Source organism: Dendrobates tinctorius, unplaced genomic scaffold (genome assembly GCF_039654945.1).
Source record: "Dendrobates tinctorius isolate UK_male_01 unplaced genomic scaffold, ASM3965494v1 ptg000011l, whole genome shotgun sequence".
Classification (NCBI taxonomy): Eukaryota; Metazoa; Chordata; class Amphibia; order Anura; family Dendrobatidae; genus Dendrobates; species Dendrobates tinctorius.
The window spans coordinates 118,475,425-118,501,875 of record NW_027361679.1 but is presented as its reverse complement, the minus strand read 5'-3'; the positions used below and the strand labels follow the sequence as shown (position 1 = coordinate 118,501,875).

The 26,451-nt window shown below is 48.3% G+C and overlaps 1 protein-coding gene across 2 annotated transcripts in view; it reads right to left on the bottom strand.

The window, feature by feature from the left end:
• KISS1R (KISS1 receptor) overlaps positions 1-26,451 on the bottom strand; it is a 291,499-nt gene that overhangs the window by 22,001 nt on the left and 243,047 nt on the right. Inside the window, exon 1 of one of the 2 annotated variants that reach the window (XR_012220476.1) lies at positions 16,045-17,675. The exons of the other annotated variant lie outside the window; for it this stretch is intronic. The gene's annotated coding sequence lies outside the window, so the exon portion shown is untranslated. Of the gene's footprint in view, positions 1-16,044; positions 17,676-26,451 lie in introns of those variants that run through there. 2 annotated transcript variants of the gene reach the window in all.

Below are 26,451 nucleotides of genomic sequence, written 5' to 3'. Positions count from 1 at the left end.
CTTACAATTTTCTCTGAATGCAAGAAACCTCTACTTCTCTCCAGAGAAAGAATCAGAGAGCCTGACCATAGGTTCAGGTGAGTGTAAAGACACATCAGTAGGGTTAGATAGTCATGGAACCCCTTAAAGATTTAACAGTCTGAGTAAGCTCCCGCTGGAGTTGGTTGTGAGAGGAGGCAAGAGCCTTATGTTCCTCTGACAAATCCTGCATTATTTGGGTCAGATTGGACACCTGATCCACCAAGTTACAAAGCGGATCCATGATCAGAGATAAAAATGCAAAATCCCCTTTAAATGTATAGGTCAACTATAATGTCATGCTACTGCTGTGCAGTATAGCGCAACCTCCACCACAGGGTGCTGGTGAGAGAAGAGAGGTTGCACACACAGCATAGCAACACTGAGAAGCAGCATAAGCGCCACCAGGTGGCGAAAGAGTGGTCAGACAAGCTGAGTCAGAAACAGCCAGGAGCAGAAGTACCAGAGGTCACAGCAGTACACGTGGTCAGAAGCAAGCCAGGGGTTCAGCAGCAATTGGAAACGGATAAGACAAAGACAAAAGACAGAAGCAGGTCCGAATGCAAGCAAAATAAAAACCAGGGAATCAGCAAAGTTAGAGGGAAACACTGAGTCAGGACAGACAGAGGGAATAAACAGACAGGGGGCAAGTCAGGAATCACAACAGGACTAATCAGGATATACCAGAGTCAGATACACATGCTGAAGGCAGAACTATAGATGACACTGCCTGCAGGATGCAGCAGAGCTAAATAGCAAACCTGACACCAGACTGTGGATGAGAAAAGTTAACCCCTGAAATGATCAGACCGTGAACATGGAAAGGCAGGACTCAAAACCTGGTCTGGATCATGACATGGCCATCTAGTACGTGGGTTCAAAGGCTTATTGGGGTGCGTGTAACTTTGGTGCAGGGCAGGCCTTGCATTGATTGCATGAACAAACAGTATATGAGTACCAAATGAATAATGTGAAGTGGGTTTTCCTGTGGCCATCCAGTACATGGGTTCAAAGGCTTATTAGGATGCATGTAACTTTGGTGCAGGACAGCCTTGCATTCAATGCATAAGCAAATGTGGCACCCCTGAGGCTCAGTTGCCACAGAGGTACTGCACCTTCTCCTAAGGTGTGGTGACCCACCATCCAGTTAAGTTGGAGGCTCCTGACCACGCTCCAACACTCGCACCCCACACAATAGAGTAGTTCAGCAAAACCACATTGCAGCTCCTTGGTTAGAGAGAGGCAGAGCACCTTTGGTGGTTCCCTGCTTGGAACACTAGATGTGCTGGGAGGTGGGTGGAGTTTAGAATACATAAATGAGGGGGATGGTTTAGGATTACAGGTCAGTCAGACGGGGAGTCTGAGAGAGGAAGCCACTCGGAGAGGAGTGGGGATCCCTAGAAGAGGGATGGAGGAAGGAGTGCTGCAGCTGCCTCAGTAATCTGAGCCAGCTGGCACGGGAAAGGAAAGAATGAGAAAGACATTGAACTGAAGCCTGAGCTTCCATAGGAGGGAAAGACAAGTACGGAACGTAGGAGTGAAAGGGAACACAGAGGACGTGGGTTAGAGGAAGAACCCTGCCTAGAAGTTCTAAGTGCAAGGCTGTGGCCCGGTCCCCGAGGTTGTATGGGCACTAATGGTTCTACAGCAGACACCGGTGGAGTAGTGGGCTGTAAATGCACTACTCCCATCTAAGACTTGGGGGCACAACAGCAACACGGATAGAGAGCTGGGACTCAGGAGTAGAGAGTCCCTGAAGGAGGCTACAGCTGTCTGCCATACAAGTAGAGTTCTTGGGAACATCTGTCAGGAGGAACTCCAGTGTAACTCAGTACTAGGAGATCTTCACACTTAAAGGCGCTATAGAGGAGACGTTCAGAAAAGGCACATAAGTTGGCGGAGTGTGGAAGGGAGCATGCCATCTTGCCTGGAGGTTGACTGAGTCCTTGACCCGGAGGACATGGCACAGAAGCGGGCACTACAGACTGAGTAAAGCTTTGGAACTACATGCCCTGGTGTCCTCCATTCCTTCCTGCGTCCATCCGCCTGGTACTGCTACATCCCCTGCGCCAAACACTACACCATCTAAGTGTCTCTTCACCTATCCTGCCCTGGGACAACAGTCCTGCCTGTGGAGGGCTAGAACATCATTGCTGTACCACACCATCTGTCCTGGAGGATCTGTCTGCAGCGTCGGCTTAAGACCTCCCTTGCCGAACACCACAGGTGGCGTCACGAACTATTCATCTAACTACATTCCACCATTCACATCTTCCTATTACTTGGGCACCCAGGGCCACGGTCCGGGTCACCGCTGCTGTGACACATCCCACTGATACTGGCCCGGTACCGAGTACCCCACGGCCCTGGGTGGGCGACCCACAAACAGTATGAATACTGGGATCTTTGGTTGCATGTGATCATCTATGACATCTGTTCAATGGGTTGTTGGGGTGCTTCCAAATTTTTGGGCAGCCCTGCCAATCTCTGCATGTGCAATAACAATATAGCTGGCTAATGGCTCTCTAAGAAAAGTGAGGGCTGACTTCTGGCCATATAAAAATAGACTTTGTGACTTTCAGAGTCCCTCCTTCTTAAATGAAACTGGATGTGTCTGATGATGTGTCACACACCACATGGCCAAATAAGGTTGTAAAATGCTAAAATGACATTTCCCAGTGAATGCATTTGTCTTGGTTGAAAGCAATGCTAAAGTTCAAAAACATATCAAAAATTCTACGTGTGAACATAGACCAAGTGGTGGAGGAACACTTTTGATTTGGGTTATTTACAGTCATGGCCAAAAGTATTGACACCCCTGCAATTCTGTCAGATAATACTCAGTTTCTTCCTGAAAATGATTGCAAACACAAATTCTTTGGTATTATTATCTTCATTTAATTTGTCTTAAATGAAAAAACACAAAAAGAATTGTCCTAAAGCCAAATTGGATATAATTCCACACCAAACATAACAAAGAGGGTGGACAAAAGTATTGGCACTGTTCGAAAAATCATGTGATGCTTCTCTAATTTGTGTAATTAACAGCACCTATAACTTACCTGTGGCACCTAACAGGTGTTGGCAATAACTAAATCACACTTGCAGCCAGTTGACATGGATTAAAGTTGACTCAACCTCTGTCCTGTATCCTTGTGTGTACCACATTGAGCATGGAGAAAAGAAAGAAGACCAAAGAACTGTCTGAGGACTTGAGAAACCAAATTGTGAGGAAGCATGAGCAATATCAAGGCTACAAGTCCATCTCCAAAGACCAGAATGTTCCTGTGTCTACCGTGCGCAGTGTCATCAAGAAGTTTAAAGCCCATGGCACTGTGGCTAACCTCTCTAGATGTGGCCGGAAAAGAAAAATTGACAAGAGATTTCAATGCAAGATTGTGCGGATGTTGGATAAAGAACCTCCACTAACATCCAAACAAGTTCAAGCTGCCCTGCAGTCCGAGGGTACAACGGTGTCAACCCGTACTATCCGTTGGCATCTGAATGAAAAGGGACTGTATGGTAGGAGACCCAGGAAGACTCCACTTCTTACCCCGAGACATAAAAAAGCCAAGCTGGAGTTTGCCAAAACTTACCTGAAAAAGCCTAAAACATTTTGGAAGAATGTTCTCTGGTCAGATGAGACAAAAGTAGAGCTTTTGGGGCAAAAGCATCAACATAGAGTTTACAGGAGAAAAAAAGAGGCATTCAAAGAAAAGTACACGGTCCCTACAGTCAAACATGGCGGAGGTTCCCTGATGTTTTGGGGTTGCTTTGCTGCCTCTGGCACTGGACTGCTTGACCGTGTGCTTGGCATTATGAAGTCAGAAGACTACCAACAAATTTTGCAGCATAATATAGGGCCCAGTGTGAGAAAGCTGGGTCTACCTCAGAGGTCATGGGTCTTCCAGCAGGACAATAACCCAAAACACACTTCAAAAAGCAATAGAAAATGGTTTGAGAGAAAGCACTGGAGACTTCTAAGGTGGCCAGCAATGAGTCCAGACCTGAATCCCATAGAACACCTGTGGAGAGATCTAAAAATAGAAGTTTGGAGAAGGCACCCTTCAAATATCAGGGACCTGGAGTAGTTTGCCAAAGAAGAATGGTCTAAAATTCCATCAGAGCATTGTAAGAAACTCATTGATGGTTACCGGAAGCAGTTGGTCGCAGTTATTTTGGCTAAAGGTTGTGCAACCAAGTATTAGGCTGAGGGTGCCAATACTTTTGTCCGGCCCATTTTTGGAGTTTTGTGTGAAATGATCAATGTTTTGCTTTTTGCTTCATTCTCTTTTGTGTTTTTTCATTTAAGACAAATTAAATGAAGATAATAACACCAAAGAATTTGTGTTTGCAATCATTTTCAGGAAGAAACTGAATATTATCTGACAGAATTGCAGGGGTGTCAATACTTTTGGCCATGACTGTATTTTGCCTTACATACAAATCATTAGCCTGGAAAGGATGTTCCTTAACATATTTCCCAGGTAAATCGATTTTGGTTTTGTTTTTGTATATCTTATTTTGCACCTGTAAAAGTGGCGTAATACTCTGACAACATTGTTCACAGCTGTGACCTGGAGTCTGCTTCCAGGGGTACACCCCCTGTGGTGTAGTAACCACTGAGTCCGCTAGGGGGCGCTGTGTAGATGTCCCAGGAGAAAGGATGAATGGCAGAATACAGAATGGCCGTTATGTATCCCAAAGTGGGTGGCTTTGGGATGGAGTGTTGTTCAGCAATGATATTGCTGAATTGTTGCTTCAATGTATAAGGGAGAAGTCTCCAGGTAACTAGACAGATGCGAGACCTGGTTACCTACAAACCCACCCAGGGGTGTGTTTAAGAGTGTCATAATAAAGTATATGTGTGGCTATGTGTAATAGGACCTTTAGTGAGGTCACAGCCATGTGATCACCTGTGGGTGTGGTTATGGACCATATAAGGTACCTGAGGTCCTGTCACATGAGAGAGCGCCCATGGATCTGATTCAGCCATGTGGAAGATCCTGGCAGGCCTGTGTGGAGGAAGGTGTGCTACCTTCCTGAAGACCACGTGCTGAGGCTGCTGACCCGGTGAGGCCTGTGGATATTGGCTGTATGTGAGGTGGGATAAGCCTCCTGTGTTTGCTGAGGCTCCAGGACTGAGTCTGAAACAATGGACACTTATACTTACTTTCGCCTGAGCTAAAGGCTATTCCTTATGTTATGTGCTGGTTTATGGGTTATGGGTTATGGAGCAATAAACCCTATGAACTTTTAAAGGAACGTGCCTCCTAACTGTCTCCCGTCCCACCTAAGCGAGTAGAATCCCTACACCCCTGATATTTCCATGTCATTTGAGCACTGTTCCCATTGATTTCAGACATTTTAATACCATAAAAGGACCCCCAGGGGGGTCGCAGCAAAAATGCTTGACTTTCCCATAGACTTACATTGAGGTCTTTGCTCGGGTCGAGCACCCAAGCATTCCAATTTTCTCAACCCGAGCAACGAGCACTCGAGCATTTTAGTGCTCGATCATTGCTAAAAATTATTAATAACTCCTATTCTCCATATCTGGTACCTCACAGGGCAACATTGGGTGCCTTATATTTTTCCCTGCAAATTTACCATTGTTTTGAGACCAAACACGGCATGTCTGCATGTTACTGGAGGGCACAAATTCATTTCCTATGTTTCTGATGGCCCTAATGGCCACAAAATGTTGCCATGCCTAGCCCTACATGCCCAGATTCTGGAAATCCAATTTTCACGTTTCTAGCATTACTTTGAGTTATTAAATTTGACTTTGAGTATTCTATGATAAGAATAATGAAATTCTTGGCAGGAAAACCTTCAATCTTTGCTGCTAGCTAGGCCATAAGTTGCATTCCAGAGGGAGGGGGGAGAGTAGAGTTTCACAGAGGGAGACAGAGGGGGCTTGCAGGCTTTCAGTTGTGCAGAAATCACTGGGGGGGGAAGGATGGCAAGTCAGCTTTGTGTTGCGTAACCCGGACAATTGAAATTGATTCATATTTTCCTGACAAATATGTATCCCCTACCTCAGTCACAATGTTGCACAACATGTAGCATGAATCAGCATTTTTGGTGAATTTAGGTTGGCTTTTTGTCATCTGGAGAGATTGCAAACTGTGGAGACATCCAGTCCTTGTTGAATTTAATCAGAGTAAGTCTGTCTGCATTTTCCGTGGAGAGGCGTGTGCAGTGATTATGAAGAGGAGGATGAATGAACTCATGGAGATCAACATCCGACACTGCGGAGACACCATCACGTGTTTCTCAACGCAGTGATTCTAGAGCACTGCCCCCATCCCTTATGGGAAATATGTAAAACATGCAAAACAGAAGCCGCGGAGACACCATCACGTGTTTCTCAACGCAAGCAATGACCAGCCAGGTCTTTGCCCGGGAAGGAACAACCACGGGAAGGGCAGTCTCCAATGAAGGAAACCACCTATGCCAAAACATGGTATCCATCCACATACAGCTGTTTCGGGGTATTGCCCCTCATCAGTGTGGAGTAGGAATCTGGCTGGTAGGAGCAATGTCTAGTAAAAAGACTATGAAGAGAAGGATGAATGAACTCATGGAGATCAACATCCGACACTGCGGAGACACCATCACGCGTTTCTCAACGCAGTGATTCTAGAGCACTGCCCCCATCCCTTTTACATATTTCCCATAAGGGGGGCAGTGCTCTAGAATCACTGCCTTTTACTAGGCATTGCTCCTACCAGCCAGTTTCCTACTCCACACTGATGAGGGGCAATACCCCGAAACAGCTGTATGTGGATGGATACCATGTTTTGGCATAGGTGGTTTCCTTAATTGGAGACTGCCCTTCCCGTGGTTGTTCCTTCCTGGGCAAAGACCTGGCTGGTCATTGCTTGCGTTGAGAAACACTTGATGGTGTCTCCGCGGCTTCTGTTTTGCATGATTTACATATTTCCCATAAGGGATGGGGGCAGTGCTCTAGAATCACTGCGTTGAGAAACACGTGATGGTGTCTCCGCAGTGTCGGATGTTGATCTCCATGAGTTCATTCATCCTCCTCTTCATAGTCTTTTTACTAGGCATTGCTCCTACCAGCCAGTTTCCTACTCCACACTGATGAGGGGTAATACCCCGAAACAGCTGTATGTGGATGGATACCATGTTTTGGCATAGGTGGTTTCCTTCATTGGAGACTGCCCTTCCCGTGGTTGTTCCTTCCCGGGCAAAGACCTGGCTGGTCATTGCTTGCGTTGAGAAACACGTGATGGTGTCTCCGCGGCTTCTGTTTTGCATGTTTTACCCATCAGTGATTATTGACACAGCGGAACTGAAAACACGCTCTGACATCACACTAGCAGCCGGGAAGGTCAGCAACTCCAAGGTGTATAAGGAGAGGTCGGGCCAAGTGTTCAACTTGGACACCCAATAATTAAAGGGAACTGAAGCATCAGAAAGGATGCACGTATGTTCAAATAAGTACCCCGTAACCATGTTCAGCAACTTCTCCCTCCTTGGCATTATTGCAAGCACAGATAACCTTTGCTGTTGTGCTGGTTTATTGAAAATTGCCCAATTTGTTCACATTCCCCCCCCCACCTATGTTGGACCTGGTGTTCATGTCTCTCCCCATGATCCTTTGGTGTTGAAAACAGCCGCTACCTCTGCCACAAGCATTGTCTGAGTGTGATGTTTTCAGCAACTGATCTACAATGGCCCATTTGAGCAATTCCATTGTAAAACTCTTTGGTGACTCCAAAAGGAAAGAAGGAAATTTCTCCTTGTACCGTGCATCAAGAAAGGTGGCCAACCAGTATTGGTTGTTGGATAAAATGTGTATCACATGAGGGTCTTGCCACAGACACACGTGGACTGTGCCATGTGAGCCAAGCTGCAAAAAGTTAAATGTTCTGTGTCCCCAAGAGTAGAAACAGTACCCTTCCTCTCCTCATGCTGACTCGCCTCCTCCTCCACCTTTTCCTCTCTAGCCCATCCTGGCTGCACAGACATGAAACTTAGGTGGGCTGTCACCTCTATAGCATTAGGAGTCCCCTCGGTAGCACAGAAAAACAAGTCCTCTCCCTCTTCATCCTCCTCATCTTCCTCCTCATCACCCAATGTTGTCTCAGAATATTGGCTGGGCTGGGTAGTATCATTCATTGTGAGATCTGGCTCCATACCAACATGCTGGGCACTCAAAGCTTCCTCTTTGAGATTGTGCAGTGATTGTTTTAATAGACACCGCAGCGGGATGGTTATGCTGATCATAGACTGATCACCGCTCACGAGGTTGGTGTAGTGCTCAAAGTTCTCAATAACCTGACAAATATCAGTGATCCACACCCACTCAATATAGTTGTTACGTGTGGTCACCTCTGACGGGCATGTTGAAGCTGGTATTCAGCTACTGCCCTCTGCTGCTGTCACGGGGGCTTAGTTCAACTAAGGCTGAAATACCCGGGGCCCCTGTGGTGTCCCTTTACTAGGGGAAACCCTGTCTGACCCTCAACCCAGGGTTTTTGCTGAAGGTGCAAATGCCTGAGCCTCCAACCTTTCCTTATCTCCTGCTCAGCCCTGCACTTAACCCTCCACCCTCCACCCAGTGAGAAGTCACCACCAAAGCTCCCACACAAATAATGACAGACAGGGAGAACTTAAACTGCACTGCGCCGCACACACACAGGAATAAACAGTAATGTGAACAGGGCACAACTAAACACAAATATGGGAAGGAGAAAGGATAACGACGGATCATACGACACCAGATATGAATCTCTCTCTCTTGAACACCTCCACTCCAGACCGGAACCACTTGGTATGAAACACAAGCTATAATCGGCGACGCCCATAGGCCAGCATGACTATTTAAAGACCGTGGGCGTGACTAACCATCCAACCTGGTCTCCAGCAGGATTAACCCCCGAGAGCCTGAAGATCAGGCCGGCGCCACTGAGGCTATAGTGGCTGGAGGTGGAACTACCTCTGCCTGCCGGATGCTGTGGTGTGAACAGCGTCCGACATGACAGTACCCCGTCTTCTACGAGGGACCCCAGGGCCCTCAAGACTCATAGGACCCGGCTTGTCCGGATGACGACGGTGAAAAGAACTGACCAGCCGATCCGCATGTATGTCTGAGGCTGGAACCCAAGACCTCTCCTCTGGACCATACCCCCGCCAGTGCACCAAATACTGAAGAGTACGGCGTACTACTCGAGAGTCCACTACCTTGGCGACCTCGAACTCTAACTCGCCATCCACCATGACTGGAGGTGGCATCGGCGTCGTGTCCACCAAGCCTACCACCTTTTTCAATAAAGCCCTGTGAAACACGTTGTGTATCTTGTACACCGCGGGAAGTTCCAACCGATAAGCTACTGGGTTAATGATGGCAGAAATCCTAAAAGGCCCAATAAACCTTGGACCCAGTTTTAAAGAAGGGATTTTGAGTTTTATGTTCTTCGTAGCTAACCACACCCATTCACCCACACACAGGTCCGGACCTGGCACGCGTCTACTGTCAGCCACCCGTTTGTACCTGGCACTCATGCTCAACAAACGCTGTTTCACCCGCCTCCAGACTGATGACAATTGGGCTCCTAGCTGATCCTCCTCCGGGACACCCCCGGAGTCACCCTGACGTAAGGTACAAAACTGAGGATGTTGACCGTACACACAAAAGAATGGAGACTCTCCTGATGACTCTTGGCGGTGATTATTTAATGCGAATTCGGCCAGAGGAAGGAAAGTAGACCACTCCTCCTGGTTGTCGGACACAAAGCATCATAAATACTGTTCTAGATTTTGGTTCATGCGCTCAGTTTGTCCATTAGACTGTGGATGAAACGCCGATGAATGTGACAACTTGATCCCCAACCTTGAGCAAAAAGCTTTCCAAAACCTCGCCACAAATTGCGTACCCCTATCAGATACTATGTCAGACGGTACTCCGTGGAGTCTGACCACCTCCTTCACAAATACCTGAGCCAACGTCTTAGCATTGGGCAAAGAGGACAACTCCACAAAATGCGCCATCTTTGAAAAACGGTCAACCACCACCAGGATGACCGTGTTCCCTGCCGAGGCTGGCAAGTCAGTGATAAAATCCATGGAGATTTCTGTCCATGGCCTATTGGGTACCCCCAGAGGCTGTAGCGTGCCAGCAGGACGGGTTCGGGGTGACTTAGCCCTAGCGCACGTGATGCAAGCTGCCACGTACGAGACCACGTCCTGCCGGATTTTGGGCCACCAGAAACGACGCGATACCAGCTCTAAGGTGCCCTTCACCCCTGGGTGACCAGCCAGTACCGAATCGTGGTGTTCCTTCAACAACTTAGGCCGAAGATGCAGGGGTACAAATGATTTGTTGGCGGGAAGTCCTGGTGGTACCTCCTCTTGGGCCTCGGCAATCTCCGCCTCTACCTCAGTCGTGAGAGCCGAGACCACTACCCCTTTCTGGAGGATGGGTACCGGCTCTTCCCGAGGTTCTCCCCCCGGAAAACACCTAGACAAAGCATCCGCCTTGGTGTTTTTCGCCCCGGGACGGTACGTCACAAGAAAATTGAAACAAGTAAAAAACAATGCCCAGCGAGCCTGCCTAGGAGACAGACGCTTGGCCGACTCCAGGTAGAGCAGATTCTTATGGTCGGTGATAACTGTGACCTGGTGAGCCGCCCCCTCCAAGAAGTGTCGCCATTCCTCAAAAGCCAGTTTGATGGCCAACAACTCCCTGTTGCCGATATCATAATTCCGTTCGGCCGGCGACAACTTCTTGGAGAAGTAGGCGCATGGATGCATCTCGCTCAAGGACGAGCCTTGAGACAGTACTGCCCCCACTCCCACCTCCGACGCATCAACCTCTACCACAAAAGGTTTAGACACGTCTGGTTGCACCAGAATGGGGGCTGAAGCAAAACTATTCTTCAGACGCTCAAATGCACGTATAGCCACCTCAGGCCAGTTCGCCAGATCGGCACCCTTTTTTGTCATGTCCGTGAGCGGTTTGGCGACAGTCGAAAAGTGTTTTATAAATTTCCTATAATAATTCGCAAACCCAAGGAACCGCTGGAGTGCTTTCAGACTCTCCGGCCTCTCCCATTGCAACACCGCTTGCACCTTAGCGGTGTCCATTTTAAAACCAGCTGCGGACACAATATATCCCAAAAAGGGCAACTCCTGGACAAAAAATAAACATTTTTCCAGCTTAGCATAGAGCTGGTTCTCCCGGAGCAACTGTAACACCTGCCTAACATGCTGCAAATGAGTGTCCCGATCGCTAGAATAAATGAGGATATCATCCAGGTATACAATCACAAATCTCCCCAGGACATGAGCAAAGACATCATTAATAAAATGTTGGAAAACGGCAGGCGCGGTGGTCAACCCAAACGGCATAACCAGACTCTCAAAATGACCCTCAGGAGTGTTAAACGCCGTCTTCCACTCATCCCCCTGACGGACCCTTATGAGGTTATACGCCCCCCTGAGGTCCAGCTTGGAAAACCATTTTGCCCCCGCTACCTGGTTGAACAAATCCGGGATCAACGGCATTGGGTAGGGATCACGGATAGTAATCTGGTTTAACTCTCGGAAATCCAGACACGGGCGTAACCCCCCATCTTTCTTCTTAATGAAGTAAAACCCCGCGGCTACAGGCGAGGACGAAGGCCGGATTTGACCTTTGCTCAGACTCTCCGCGATGTAGTCTTTCAGAGCTTGTCTCTCCGGACCAGAAATATTAAACATCCTGGCCTTAGGTAATTTGGCCCCGGGTTTTAACCTAATAGCACAGTCATAGGCTCTATGTGGAGGCAGTTCTGAGCAACCCTTCTCAGAGAAAACATCCGCGAAATCCTGCAAAGCCTCCGGCAGGCTGGGCGTCACGGCGGACACACATGTGGCCAAGCAATTGTCTTGGCAGAAACCACTCCATTGTACTATGTCCTGAGTTTTCCAATCAATTACCGGGTTGTGCCTGGACAGCCATGGAAAACCCAGGACCATTTGAGCTGGGAGATTACGAAGGACCCTACATGTAACCGACTCAGAATGTAGGACCCCAATGTGGAGTTTCACCTCTGCCACAAACTCAGTAATCTCCCCTTGAGGGAGGGGAACAGCATTAATGGTCACCACCTGTATGGGGTGAGGAAGTTTTTCAATCTTAAACCCGGCGGTGTGTGCAAACTCCTCATCTATGAGATTGGTGGCGGAACCGCTATCCACAAACACTGATATAGGTAGCTCTCTGCCGGCGACAATAACCTTGGCAGGGAGCATACATTGAGATACCATCATGGAGGATATGCATACGCTCAGTTGGGTCTCCTCCATACCCTCTGAGCTTAACAGTTTTCCGCCGGTGTGACCCTCTTAGGTAGTACCGGGCAAACATTAACATAATGACCTCCTTTACCACAGTAGAAACATGCTCCGGACTTCCGGACTCCCGGAGCGCGAGGCTAAACCTGTGCCACGCCAGCAATCTGCATAGGTTCAGGGGACTCATCTACTTCAACCACACCTGCACCTCTGTTTTCCCCCAGAGGTAGCGTCTCCTGTGCCCCCTGACGAAAACGGCGATCAATACGTATCACCAAACTCATGGCAGACTCCAATGATGCCGGAGTCTCATACATCAGGAGGGCTTGTTTCACCCTCCCTGATACCCCATGAATAAACTGGCTCCGCAGTGCTGGGTCATTCCACTGTGCGTCTACAGCCCAGCGGCGAAATTCCGAACAATAGTCTTCTGCCAAGCGCTCCCCCTGGCGGAGGGCGCGGATTTTAGATTCCGCTAGAGCCAGTCGGTCAGGGTCATCGTAAATGAGCCCGAGGGCAGAAAAAACATTATCGACCGAATGAAATGTAGCAGAGTCCGGTGGTAAGGAAAATGCCCATGCTTGGGGGTCACCACTCAGTAATGACAACACCAGCCCTACTCGCTGGGCCTCATTACCTGAGGATATTGGCCGCATGCGGAAGTATAATTTGCAGGCCTCCCGAAATACGACAAATTTGCTGCGATCGCCTGAAAAGCGTTCTGGCAGCGGAAACTTCGGCTCTGCACCGATACCTGCAGACGCCGTTTGCACCTTTGCTACTACCAGGCCCTGCTGCTGAACTGCCCCATTCAACTCGGAGACCTGTATGGACAGCGCCGCCAACTGGCGGGTTATGGAATCTAATGGATCCATGGACTCCTGAAAAAATGTGGGCCGATTATAATGTCACGGGGGCTTAGTTCAACTAAGGCTGAAATACCCGGGGCCCCTGTGGTGTCCCTTTACTAGGGGAAACCCTGTCTGACCCTCAACCCAGGGTTTTTGCTGAAGGTGCAAATGCCTGAGCCTCCGACCTTTCCTTATCTCCTGCTCAGCCCTGCACTTAACCCTCCACCCTCCACCCAGTGAGGAGTCACACCACCAAAGCTCCCACACAAATAATGACAGACAGGGAGAACTTAAACTGCACTGCGCCGCACACACACAGGAATAAACAGTAATGTGAACAGGGCACAACTAAACACAAATATGGGAAGGAGAAAGGATAACGACAGATCATACGACACCAGATATGAATCTCTCTCTCTTGAACACCTCCACTCCAGACCGGAACCACTTGGTATGAAACACAAGCTATAATCGGCGACGCCCATAGGCCAGCATGACTATTTAAAGACCGTGGGCGTGACTAACCATCCAACCTGGTCTCCAGCAGGATTAACCCCCGAGAGCCTGAAGATCAGGACGGCGCCACTGAGGCTATAGTGGCTGGAGGTGGAACTACCTCTGCCTGCCGGATGCTGTGGTGTGAACAGCGTCCGACATGACAGCTGCTCACTAATCTTTGCCAACAAATGATAGGTTGAGTTTCACCGCATGAACTAATGTGGACAGCAGAAGGCAGGCTGTGACCACAAAAACAGTGGAGAAAATGGCCTGGTGCATGCTTGATAGCAGGCAGTAGGAAATGTTTGGCCTACTGCTTTGTGCAGGGCACTAACCGCCTTTTCAGTGGATTAATGTGGACAGCAGAAGGCAGGCTGTGACCACAAAAACAGCGGGGAAAATGGCCTGGTGCATGCTTGGTAGCAGGCAGGAAGAAATGTTTGGACTACTGCTTTGCATAGGGCACTAACCGCCTTTTTCAGTGGATTAATGTGGACAGCAGAAGGTAGGCTGTTACCACAAAAACAGCAGGGAAAATCACCTGATGTGTGCTTGGTAGCAGGCAGTAAGTAATGTTTGGACTACTGCTTTGCGTAGGGCACTAAATGCCTTTTTAAGTGAACTCATGTGGACTGTAGTGATGGGCGAGCACTAAAATGCTCGGGTGCTCGTTGCTCGGGTTGGGCAAATTGGAATACTCGGGTACTCGGATAGAACAACGAGCCCAATGTAAGTCTAGGGGAGACCCGAGCATTTTACCGCGATCTCCCCCGGGGTCCTTTTAAGGTCTAAAAACGTCTGAAAATTATAGAAACACTGCTCAAATGACATGGGGACATCATAGGGATCGCCCCTGGAAGCATTCTTGACTAAAAACAAACCAAACTGAAACCAAAACTGATTTTGCTGGGAAATATGCTAAGGTACATCCTGTAGGGATCCGCTCTGGTAGGTAATGGCAGGGCTGCAGTAATGAGGCAACACACAGGCTTAAAGTCTAATTTCAGTGGTTTAATGGCACTTTGCAAACAGCAGGTTAATAGAAAATAAGGAAAAACATAAATATACTCCAGCTTGGAGAACCACTGGTCCCAGACTCACCCCTTGCACGGGACGGGCTTAACTAAGCAGCTGCCAGGTCCTGCGGCAACCGCCAGGTGCCATTCCCAGGGTTGTTGAGAGTCTTGCTGCTATAGTCCTGCAGCACGGGGTTCCTGTATACAAGTACATACTAAGTCGAGCCAAGTTCCTGTAACTTCCAGACACACACTCACCATGTGCCAAATACCAACCTCCATTACATAGCCCATAACCCCTCCCACCGGTGAGGTAGACATCACATGGGCTGATCACGTGACCATGACATCATCGCAGGTCCTGTCTTTAGGGAAAAACCCGGCCAAACATTAATCTGCTGGGAGAAATGTATCTCCTATCCAGTAAAACACTCTTTACTGTACCACAACCCTTTCCAGGTTAATGACTTGTATATAAGACAAAATATTTAACCCCAGACCAAAATATTCCTCCCCCACTTGGGCTATGTTCAGATGCAGCGTTTTTGAAGCGTTTTTCAACTTTATCATTGCTTTCAACCAAAACAAATGCATTCACTGGGAAATATCATTGCAACATTTACCAACCTTAACTGGCCATGTGGTGTGTGACACATAAGCAGACAAATCTTGTTTCATTTATGAAGGATGGACTCTTAAAGTCACAGAGCCTATGTTTACAGGGGCATCAGGCAGCATTAATCTGCTTAAAGGGCCATTATTAAACAGTGGATCTCCTACACTATTATAGCCTATGCAGTGAGTGGATGGGCTTCCAAGAATTACGACGCACCCCAATACCCCCTTCACGAAATGTCCAGGAGGGCTTCCCTAAAAAATGTTGCATTAAATGCAAGGCCTACCCTGCTACCAAGTCATATGCACCCCAATAAGCCTTTGAACCCACATACTGGAAGGGCACAGGAAAATCCACTTCACATTATTCATTTTGTACTCCCATTCTGTTTTCTTATGGATTGACTGCAAGGCCTGCCCTGCTACCAAGTCATATGCACCCCAATAAGCCTTTGAACCCACTGTAAGGTAACGCCTATTGTTCATGTTGGGGAACACTCACTTGGCTGCAGATAGACCAGGTCCGGCACAGGCTTTTCATATAAAACAGTCCATGCGGTTTATTGTGCAGCATAAACCAAAGCAGCATGAGGAAAATGATAAGTCTTACAGCAGACAAAAACGAATGTTCATAGTGGAGCTCCGCTCCCTTAGCCCTGTGTTCACACATGCTGTGCTTTATCCAGCCATCAGGCTTTACAGTCTCTCAGATAATTCCCCCCTCTGTCTGCAGTTACCTCTTAGCTGCTTCTCAGACCTGACGTCCCTTTCCTCCTGGGGACTGGCCAGCACCTACAGGCTATTACACAGGCCACACACGGTCAGCGGCGTCCACATGTGCACATCAGGAAGGTAGCACACCTCCTAGCACGTCGGCCTTCCGGGACCTTCCACGAATCCACATGGACCAATCAGATCCAGGCATTCCCTCATGTGACCTACCCTTGTCACCTTATATGGTCCGTAGCCACGCCCACAGCATCACATGGCTATGACCTCATTGCAGGTCTTTCAGATTCACAACCACACACATAGGCTTTACTTCAGACACACGCCCCTGGGTGGGTTTGTAGGTGACTGGTTACACCCGTCTCATCAGCCACCTGGAAGCTCTTCCCTGACACACTGTAACAGAAATCTCAGCAGTATATCTGTTGATTAATAGCGATGACATAACGGTCATTTACCATCCTTTCTCCATTCATCCTATTTCCATTACCACAATGTACATGCCTGTATGCCTGTCCTGGGACACCCACAAAGCGCCCCCTAGCGGACACAGTGGTCACTGCACCACATACCTCCCCCCCTGTTCAAAATTGTGGAGTTGAACACATGACATCACCCAGGGGTCTCGGGACCGGGCACCGATGTCACCTTGCCCTACAAGTTGAGAGGACCTTCTCAGTCTGTTTTGGGTGTCATATGGCATCCTATTTACATTAGGCCTCCCCCGCCCCCAGCGGTCAGTATATCGGTCTTGGACTTTGGTCTTCCCGTCAAAGATGGTCTGCGTCACTAGACCCTGCTTTGTCTCCACATTTCTGCAGTGCGCTCCGTCACCCAACCTTTCTCTCACTGGCCGGCTTCCCCAGTGGGTATAGTCAGAAGTCTCACTTATAGTTGCGTCAACTGTCTGGCCTGAGTCTGACCCATTAACATGTCACAGGAGCTAAGGTCTCTGTCTCGTACTGCCAGAAGAACTGCCACTTGCAGATTTGCGACGTTCACGATTTGCTGAAGGTCTTTGGCCACCTGCCACCTCATTAATTGGGGTGTACCTTCTGGTTCTAATACCCCGGGATGCAGGCTGACGCCATCTGATGATCCGCATCTCTTTATTAATCTGCAGTCGGTCCAGCCTCAACTGCTCTATCTCCTGCAGGCATATCAATCGATACTCCAGGAGCATCCGAAAGTTCCTAAGGATTTCCATGGAGCCAACCACAATGATGGGAATCATGCCCTCTTCACCAGATACCTGGACTTCACCATCAGGAGGGATCCTCACCCTCGCCACACCGGAGAGATCCACAAGGTTTTGCACTACCTTCCTGAGCCTTCCAACGACTCTCCCCACCAGATATTTGGGTACTGGAATTATGTCTTCCCCTAAGCCTAGCCGATTCTTAGCTTCCTTCGCCCGCTCTAGACATCGAGCTGCTTTCACATTACTCTGCCTGAACATCTGTTTAGCGTGGAGACATTTCAGATGCATATCCGACAGAATAGCCACCCTCTTCTCTGTGACTTCCGTTTCTGCCAGTATCACCAACTGGTTCGTCTCTGGGACCCAGTTCACACTATAGGCTTTTACTGCTTTTTTAAAGGCCTCGTGCACACCCGTACTGACACATGCTTCTCACAAATCTTCGGGTACCTCTATTATACACTTGAACAGTGGAGTGTCATGGTATGCCTAGGTTACTTTAGGCAAAAACCCCGGGACCCCTGCGATGTCCCTCAGACTAGGGGGACCCTGTCTGTCCCTCTACCCAGGGTTTACACTGAAGGTGTGCCTGCCTGAGCCTCCACCCTGTCCCTGTCTCCTGTCCAGCCCTAAGCTGAACCCACCACCCTCCACCCAGTGAGGGGACCAGACACCAGACCCCACAAATACGTATGGACAGGGGTAAAAGAAACACCACACAGTTAATACACAAGGGAATACAATAATGTGCAAGGGCAACCAAATATATATATAACAGATTGGAGAAAGAACCACTGAGGGATATACTGCACCAGATATCAGACGCTCCAACACCACCACTGCTGACCGGTATTGCTAGCACTAGGCTAAAGCTATAGTCGGCGACGCCCATAGTCAGGACGAACTATTTAAAGACCAAGGGCGTGGCCCAGCCCTCAGCCAGCATGACAACCTGGTTAACCCTATCCCGACTGGAACAGAATACCCAACAGGGTATTACCGCTGTCTGCCGGACACCCTGGTGTGAACAGTGTCCGACATGACATGGAGTCTACCCTTCTTTAGTCAGCTTCTCCAGTTCACTCACCTTCATTGTGATCAGATTGGGCGAGCATGACAGTTCGACTTCCCGGTCATCCATGGATTTCTGGAGCTGGGCATTCGTCTCCTTCTCTATCATGCGCTCTCTACGAACTTTTTCTCGCTCCTCTACAAGGCAGCAATGCTCATCCTCTCTCCGGAGAAGCTCCTGCTGACACTTCTCTTGGGCTTCTCTGAGCACCTCCATATCTTTTACTATCGCTTCGTTAATAGTTTGACACGCTGACAGGTGACCTCTGAGGTCCGAGACTTCCTTCTCCAGCTCATCCACTCTGTGCTCCGCTGCTTGTCTTAGGACCATTTTTCATTCAACATCTCTTTTACAGTCTCTTTAAACAAATGTATCTCCTGGTCCAGCTCTCTTTTGGCCAGCACGTGTCGCACCATCACTTCTTTAATTAGACTTTCAGATGGACTCTCTTTCCCACCCATATGCTGCCTCTTCAGGGCTCCACCTGTTCCTGCATCTGCCTCTATGGTCTCTGCGGGTCTACTACAGGTCTGTTTTAATTCCAGTGCATCACCAACTCCCTCTGTGCTGGAGTTTGTCCGATACAAATTGACCTCCTTACTGCACACTCTTTCCCTTGTGTTCGAGTCACAGTCTGAATTGGAGTCACCACTCACCACTCACCCTGTCATCCTGGAACAGCAAGCCCCCACTCACACAGGTGTCGGACCCCTTTCCTGGAGGTACCCTGTTTCCCACGGTCACACATTTGGTCACCCCAGCCAAATCCCCGAGTTGGTCAGACCTACAATTTCTCTCGGTCACCCGGAGCTCTGGACTATCGACCTTAGGTGGTGCTACTTCCTCCTTTGAGCCACCCCACACTTCATCAACTTCCCCTGCATCTTCAAACAAGACAAAGTCCTGGCCCCTCTCAAAGTGATACACTAAGTTTGGTGGTATACTGCCACCTTGGCACTCAACCCATTTGGACCCCTCAATCATTACTATGTCCACAGTATATTCCACAGTGACCCCATGATGGCAGTGAACCTTGACCTTTTTCTCGGTCAGATAGAAAACGAGAGGAGTACCTGTCAGAGTCACCTGACTCTTTGAGTCCAGCCATCCAGAGACTTGTTCATGGTGTAGCATCACGATACACACCTGCGGCCCATCATTATCTGGAAAGAATGTGCCACACTCAGAAATTGTTAGACACAAACACAATGGTGTTCACCCAGACATATCCACTGAGATAACCAGTGCTGCCCCTTTTGAAAACTCCACCCCTTTTTGGACCACTATCCCCTTTTTGGACTTCGCCTCCCCCTGGGACTCCACCCCCTTTTGGGTTACCACCTCAATTTGGGCCACCGCCCCCTTTCGGGATTTCCCCATGTCCCCTCTACAGGGCTTCTTAGACCAGAGTTCACACGGTACCATTTATGTGTTTTTGGGCTTAAAACTGGCCCTTTAAGAAGATGAATACTCTGATGTCCTCTTACGATACCACACCAGCTCCTACTGGCACTGCCACAGCTCCTGCTGTAGCCACAAATCACCGGCACCTCTGGCTGCCGCTCACAAACAGCTGCTGGTGTCACTACAGCTCCTGCTGTGCTGTATTCGTGGACCCACCAATCCACAGCAACCTTCGTAACCCCGCCGAGTTACAGCAAGCCGCTTGTCACCTTCGTGACCCCACTGATCCACCGCAAACTGACTTGAGAGGAAGAAAAAAAAACACAACACAAAAACACACATGGCCTGTCTGTGTGCTATCCAGGACATCTGTCTCCTCCTGAGACCGTCCAACACACAGGCCTCACCGGGTGCTATTCAGGGATCCGACCCTCCTCCCAGGGTTTCCCAACACACCGGCCTCACCAGGTCCACAGTCTCTCACTGACCCCGGTCAGTACAACATGGACACCTGTTCGTTACCTGCTGGTGTCAGCCACACAGGTTTCCGGATGCCTCTTCTTGTCAGAGGTATCCCACAAATTATCAACAGTCTCTTTCTCTGACCTCGGTCAGCATAACTCATGGTTTTCACGACCATTTGCTCCCCTGGCTCAGAGTCGCCAGCACTGCAACATGTGCTTCCTGGAACCGTTGCGCTTAGCAACCGAGATTTGCAGACCTCGTTCATTGCCCCTAGCAACAAGGCTACAACAGTGCCCGCATTCTCCATCAATTGTAAGGTAGCGCCTATTGTTCATGTTGGGGAACACTCACTTGGCTGCAGATAGACCAGGTCCGGCACAGGCTTTTCATTTAAAACAGTCCATGCGGTTTATTGTGCAGCATAAACCATAGCAGCATGAGGAAAACGATAACAGTCTTACAGCAGACAAAAACGAATGTTCATAGTGGAGCTCTGCTCCCTTTATCCAGCCATCAGGCTTTACAGTCTCTCAGATAATTCCTCGCTCTGTCTGCGGTTACCTCTTAGCTGCTTCTCAGTCCTGATGTCCCTTTCCTCCTGGGGACTGGCCAGCACTCACAGGCTATTACACAGGCCACACACGGTCAGCGGCGTCCACATGTGCACATCAGGAAGGTAGCACACCTCCTAGCACGTCGGCCTTCCGGGACCTTTCACGAATCCACATGGACCAATCAGATCCAGGCATTCCCTCATGTGACCTACCCTTGTCACCTTATATGGTCCGTAGCCACGCCCACAGCATCACATGGCTATGACCTCATTGCAGGTCTTTCAGATTCACAACCACACACATAGGCTTTACTTCAGACACACGCCCCTGGGTGGGTTTGTAGGTGACTGGTTACACCCGTCTCATCAGCCACCTGGAAGCTCTTCCCTGACACACTGTAACAGAAACCTCAGCAGTATATCTGCTGATTAATAGTGATTCCAGCTTCCATTACAAGGCCACCCACCTTATGATACATAACGGTCATTTACCATCCTTTCTCCATTCATCCTATTTCCATTACCACAATGTACATGCCTGTATGCTTGTCCTGGGACACTCACATAGTGCCCCCAGAGTGGTCACTGCACCACACCACATACTGGATGGGCACAGGAAAATCCACTTCACATTGTTCATTTTGAACTCCCATTCTGTTTTCTTATGGATTGACTGCAAGGCCTGCCTGCTACCAAGTCATATGCACCCCAATAACCCCAATCCCCCTTGGAAAAAACATGTAGGAGGGCCTCTTAACAAAAAATGTCCCATTAAAAGGAGCAAGTCTCCTAGACTTGTAATGCCCATACACTAAGTGTGTTGACTGGCAAACATGTTCCCCTGTAGGGTACACCTCAACCTTTTCCATAACAAGTATTTTAAGCCCAGCAAAACCACCCACCCTTGTTCGTGTGATGACTCCTGGAGTGGACCCTCTGGGCCGTGATACCAACCCACCCCGGGCGAGCTGACCTAGTGAGAACCACCCCTTATACAGGGAGTGTCAGAGGCAGGCCCAGGGGAACAAAGTACCACAACTGCTTGAACAAGGTGGCTGTCTCGAAGGAGGCATGAGAGACCATGTTTAGCAGGGTGAAGATGGGGGCATGCAGGGTACAGGAATATGTAAAGCGTGTACTCGGGGTACGCTGGGTATGGAAGTGAGTAGAGCATGTACACGGGGGGCACGCAGGGTACAGGATGGCGATGGATGCGTACTGGGATGCACACCTGGGTACAAGACAGAGCAGAGCGCATGCTGGGAAGCACGCCTGAGTACAAGACAGAACAGAGTGCATGCTGGAAAACATGACAGAGTACAAGGTAGTGGACCTGAGTACAGAGACCCACCATGCAGGCACCAAGAAGGCCTAGCAAGGAAGCAAAAGCGATAATCAGGCACCACCTACAGGAAGAGGTGGCCTGATATAGGGAATGCACGCCAGGACTTCCGGGTCAGGTCCTTCAGGACCATAAAGACTTCAGAGACAGTGCGGGTGCAGTCAGAGCTGCGGGTTGTGTGCAAGCGTGCACGATGGGACCTGGGACCCGGCGCGCAGCTGCAGAGTCAAGAGCTCGCAGCACGCACGCGCACCCTACGGGACCTCAGCGCTGGCCGCGAGACCGGAAGTGAAGAAGTCGGGCGGCGTGCACCAGCTCCGGAGGTATGCGGTGAGAGCGGCGTAACAGTTCAGAATTCGACACTTGCTGTTGTAGCACAGAACAAGTTAATGCTGGTGATCTAGTGGTGGCGGATGATGAGACGTGGAGGAAGGCCTCATTAAAAACTAGGCCCAATTTAAAGGAACGGGTCTCCTAGACTCGTAATGCCCATACACTAAGTGCATGGGCTGACAAACAACTCCCCCTGGGAGAGTAAAATTGTAAATAATATTTTATGGGCATCATAGACACCATTGCCAAAAATTGGATTGGCTGTAGCAGCACAGAACCCGTTAACCTTGGTGATCTAATTGTGGAGAATGAGGAGACATAATGATAAATCATACTGAAATCAACCAAACAACTAAAAAATGTTAATCCACCTATGAAAGAAAATAATAAAAGGGAGGGGCAAACCAAGGTTCATAGATATGAATGTGGTCAAAGAGATATGTTTGTCCTTAGCAACAGCTCAGAGACAGGGATATAAATTACAATATAATATAATAGGATTTCACTATTTTTATATTGGAGAGGTATACACTAGGTCATACAGTAAGAGGATGTTCCACAGATAGGAAAAATGGAAAATATAAGAACAAACGGGAAGAATATAAGTACTGTACATCTCACTTTTATGAGATTTCCCCCTGGGGGAGTAACATTTGTTTTGGTTTCAAATTAGTAACGGGCATCATAAAAACACCCTTGCCAAAAATTGGACTGGCTGTAGCAGCACAGAACACGTTAACCCTGGAGATCTTGTGGCGGAAAATGAGGCGACATTGATGAAGGCCTTATTAAAAACTAGGCCCAATGTTAAGGAGCAGGTCTCCTAGACTTGTAATGCCCATACACCCAGTGCATGGGCTGACAAACATTTCCCCATGGGGGGTACATTATGACAAAATATACTATGGGCATCATAGACACCCTTGCCAAAAATTGGACTGCCCGTAGCAGCACAGAACACGTTAACCCTGGTGATCTTGTGTTGTAAAATGAGGCAAAATTGATGAAGGCATCATTAAAAACTAGGCCCAATATTAAGGAGCAGGTCTCCTAGACTTGTAATGCCCATACATGCGCTGCATGGGCTGACAAACATTTCCCCATGGGGGGGTGCATTTTGACAAAATATACTATGGGCATCATAGACACCCTTGTCAAAAATTGGACTGCTGTATTAGCACAGTACACATTAACCCTGGTGATCTTGTGGCATAAAATGAGGAGACATTGAAGGCCTCATTAAATACTAGGCCCAATGTTAAGAAGCAGGTCTCTTAGACTTGTAATACCCAAACACGCAGTGCATGCGCTGACAAACATTTCCCCATGGGGGGTACATTTTGACAAAATATACTATGGGCATCATAGACACCCTTGCCAAAAATTGGACTGCCTGTAGCAGCACAGAACACATTAACCCTGGTCATCTAGTGGTGGAGAATGAGGAGACATAATGATAAATCATACTGAAATTAAACAAATAAAAAATGTTAATCCACCTATGAAAGAAAATAACAAAAGGGAGGGGTGCACACAGGTTCATAGATATGAAGCCAGAATGTGTTCAACGAGATATGTTTGTCCTTAGCAACAGCTCAGAGACAGGGATATAAATAAAAATATAATATAATAGGATTTCACTATTTTTATATTGGAGAGGCATACACTAAGTCATAAGAGGATGTTCCAAAGATAGGAAAAATGGAAAATATAAGAATAAATGGGAAGAATATACGTACATCTCATTTTTTTTAGATTTCCCCTTGGAGGAGTAACATTTGCTTTGGTTTCAAATTAGTGATGGACATCATAAAAACAGCCTTGCCAAAAATTGAGTGAATTTTGCATCATGGAATACATTCACCCTGGTGTTCTACTGGTTGTGGATGATGAGGATGAGGATAAGGAGGAGGATAACACCAAACAGACCAAATCAGGAAGCGGATACCATGTGTGATTGTGAAGAGGTGCATGAGAATACACGTCCCCCCCCCCAAAAAAAAAAATAATAATTTGAGGTTATGCTTCATGTTTTCATTTGGTGGTGTACAGAAGTCTTGCCCAATCCAGCCCTTGTTCATTTTTATAAGAGTCAGCCTGTTAGCATTGTCAGTTGACAGGCGGATGCGCTTATCTGATATAATTCCACCAACGGCACTAAAAACACGCTCTGACAGAACACTAGCAGCAGGGCAGGCCAGGACCTCCAAGGCATAGAAAGCCTGTTCATGCTACATGTCCACTTTGATACCCAAAAATTAAAAGGCACAGAGGAATCCCGGAGGACGTTTGTACGATCTGCAAGGTACTCCCTCACCATCTTCCCAAACATTGCACTTCTTGTGACACCACTGCCTCTGTGGCGGCACGATGGGAGGGTCTGAGAAAACTGTCCCAGAACTTTGCCATTGTTCCCCTGCCTGAGCTGGATTGTACTTCTATCTCTCTCGCTTTGACTCCTTGACGGCACAGCAAAATCTGACATCTGCTGCCAGCGTTCTCACATGGTAACTTTTTCAGTATTTCCGCTACAAGGCCCCTCTGGTACAGCAACATTTTTGTACACCTGTCTGCCTCTGGAAGAAGAGATTGAAAGTTTTCCTTGTAGCGTGGATCTAGTATCACCAACCAGTAATGAGTGTCCCCGAAAATTTTTATAATGCGAGGGTCACGGGAAACGTGCCAGACTATTATCAGGCAGGACTTCCGTGTCCTCACCAACAGGACGACTTACCATGCTCTCCTCCTCCTCCCTGTCCTCAGGCCATCCCCGCTGAACAGACGCTATGACAGCTGGGCTTGTAGTACCATCTATAGCGCATGAAAGTAGCTCCTGTTCTTCCTCCTCCTCCTCATTGTCTACCAATTCACATTGCGACGACATGAGGATGGGCTGAGTGTAATCACCCTGTATGGCTCCTTGCTCCATGTCCTCGTGCTCTACCTGCAATGCATCATCTTTAATTGTGAGCAGAAAGGTTTTCAGAATGCTGAGAAGCGGGATGGTGAATCTAATTATGGCGTCCTGGAGAATGGAAGTTCTGGAGGATGGTACATATGTCTGACATCCATGTCCACTCCTGAGGTCTTATGTGTGGAGTCTGAACTGAATATCGAAGGCGTTGTTGATGCTGGTAGTCAACAACTGCCCTCTTCTGCTCACAAATCCTTTCCAACATATGCAGTGTAGAGTTCCAACGCGTGGGGACATCACACATCAGTCGGTGAGCCGGAATCTGCAAACGTTGCTGAAGCCCGGCAAGTGCGGCTGAAGTGGTAGCTGACTTTCTAAAATGGGCAGACAGATGGCGTACTTTCACTAGCAGATCCAGCAGCCCCAGGTAGCTTTTAAGAAAATGTTGAACCACGTGGTTAAGCACATGGGCCAGGCAAAGTACGTGTGTGAGCTCACCTTGCCTCAGAGCCACCACCAGGTTCCGGCCATTGTCACACATGACTGTTATGATGAGTCACCGAAGGAGGAAAAAACAAAATACTAGCTAAGTCCAGGAAAACCAGAGAGGTTGGCAGCTATCGGATTGCAGACCCCTGAACCTATCCACAACAACTAGCAGTAGCCGTGGGGGGTTCCTACAGTGCCCTAGACCCCTCGATCACAGCCGGAGAACTACATAGCCTAAAGACAGAAAAGGGGAAAAACTAAACTGCCCCAGAGCAGACCCCAAAGCAATAGGCAGCCCCCAACATATAATGACGGTGAAGCAAGATGAAAACACTAACACAGATAGAAAGATAGGTTGAGCAAATGATGGGGCCCAAACTAACTAAATGGGACAGGATAGGAAAGCCGCTGTCTGCCATCCACCATAAACCTATCCAAAATGTGCCAACCGACTGATAGGAAAAACAGGCCCTGAAGTCGCTAGGCTTCAAAAGACTATATTAGCACTCAGGTATATTCTGAAGACAGAGCAAAATATCAACAGATCAGAGACAAAAATGGAGTTCAGCTCACCCCTGGCCGGGGATGGCAGAACTCCCAAAAAACAAGGCAAAACAAAAACAAAACTGAAGTGTACGAAGA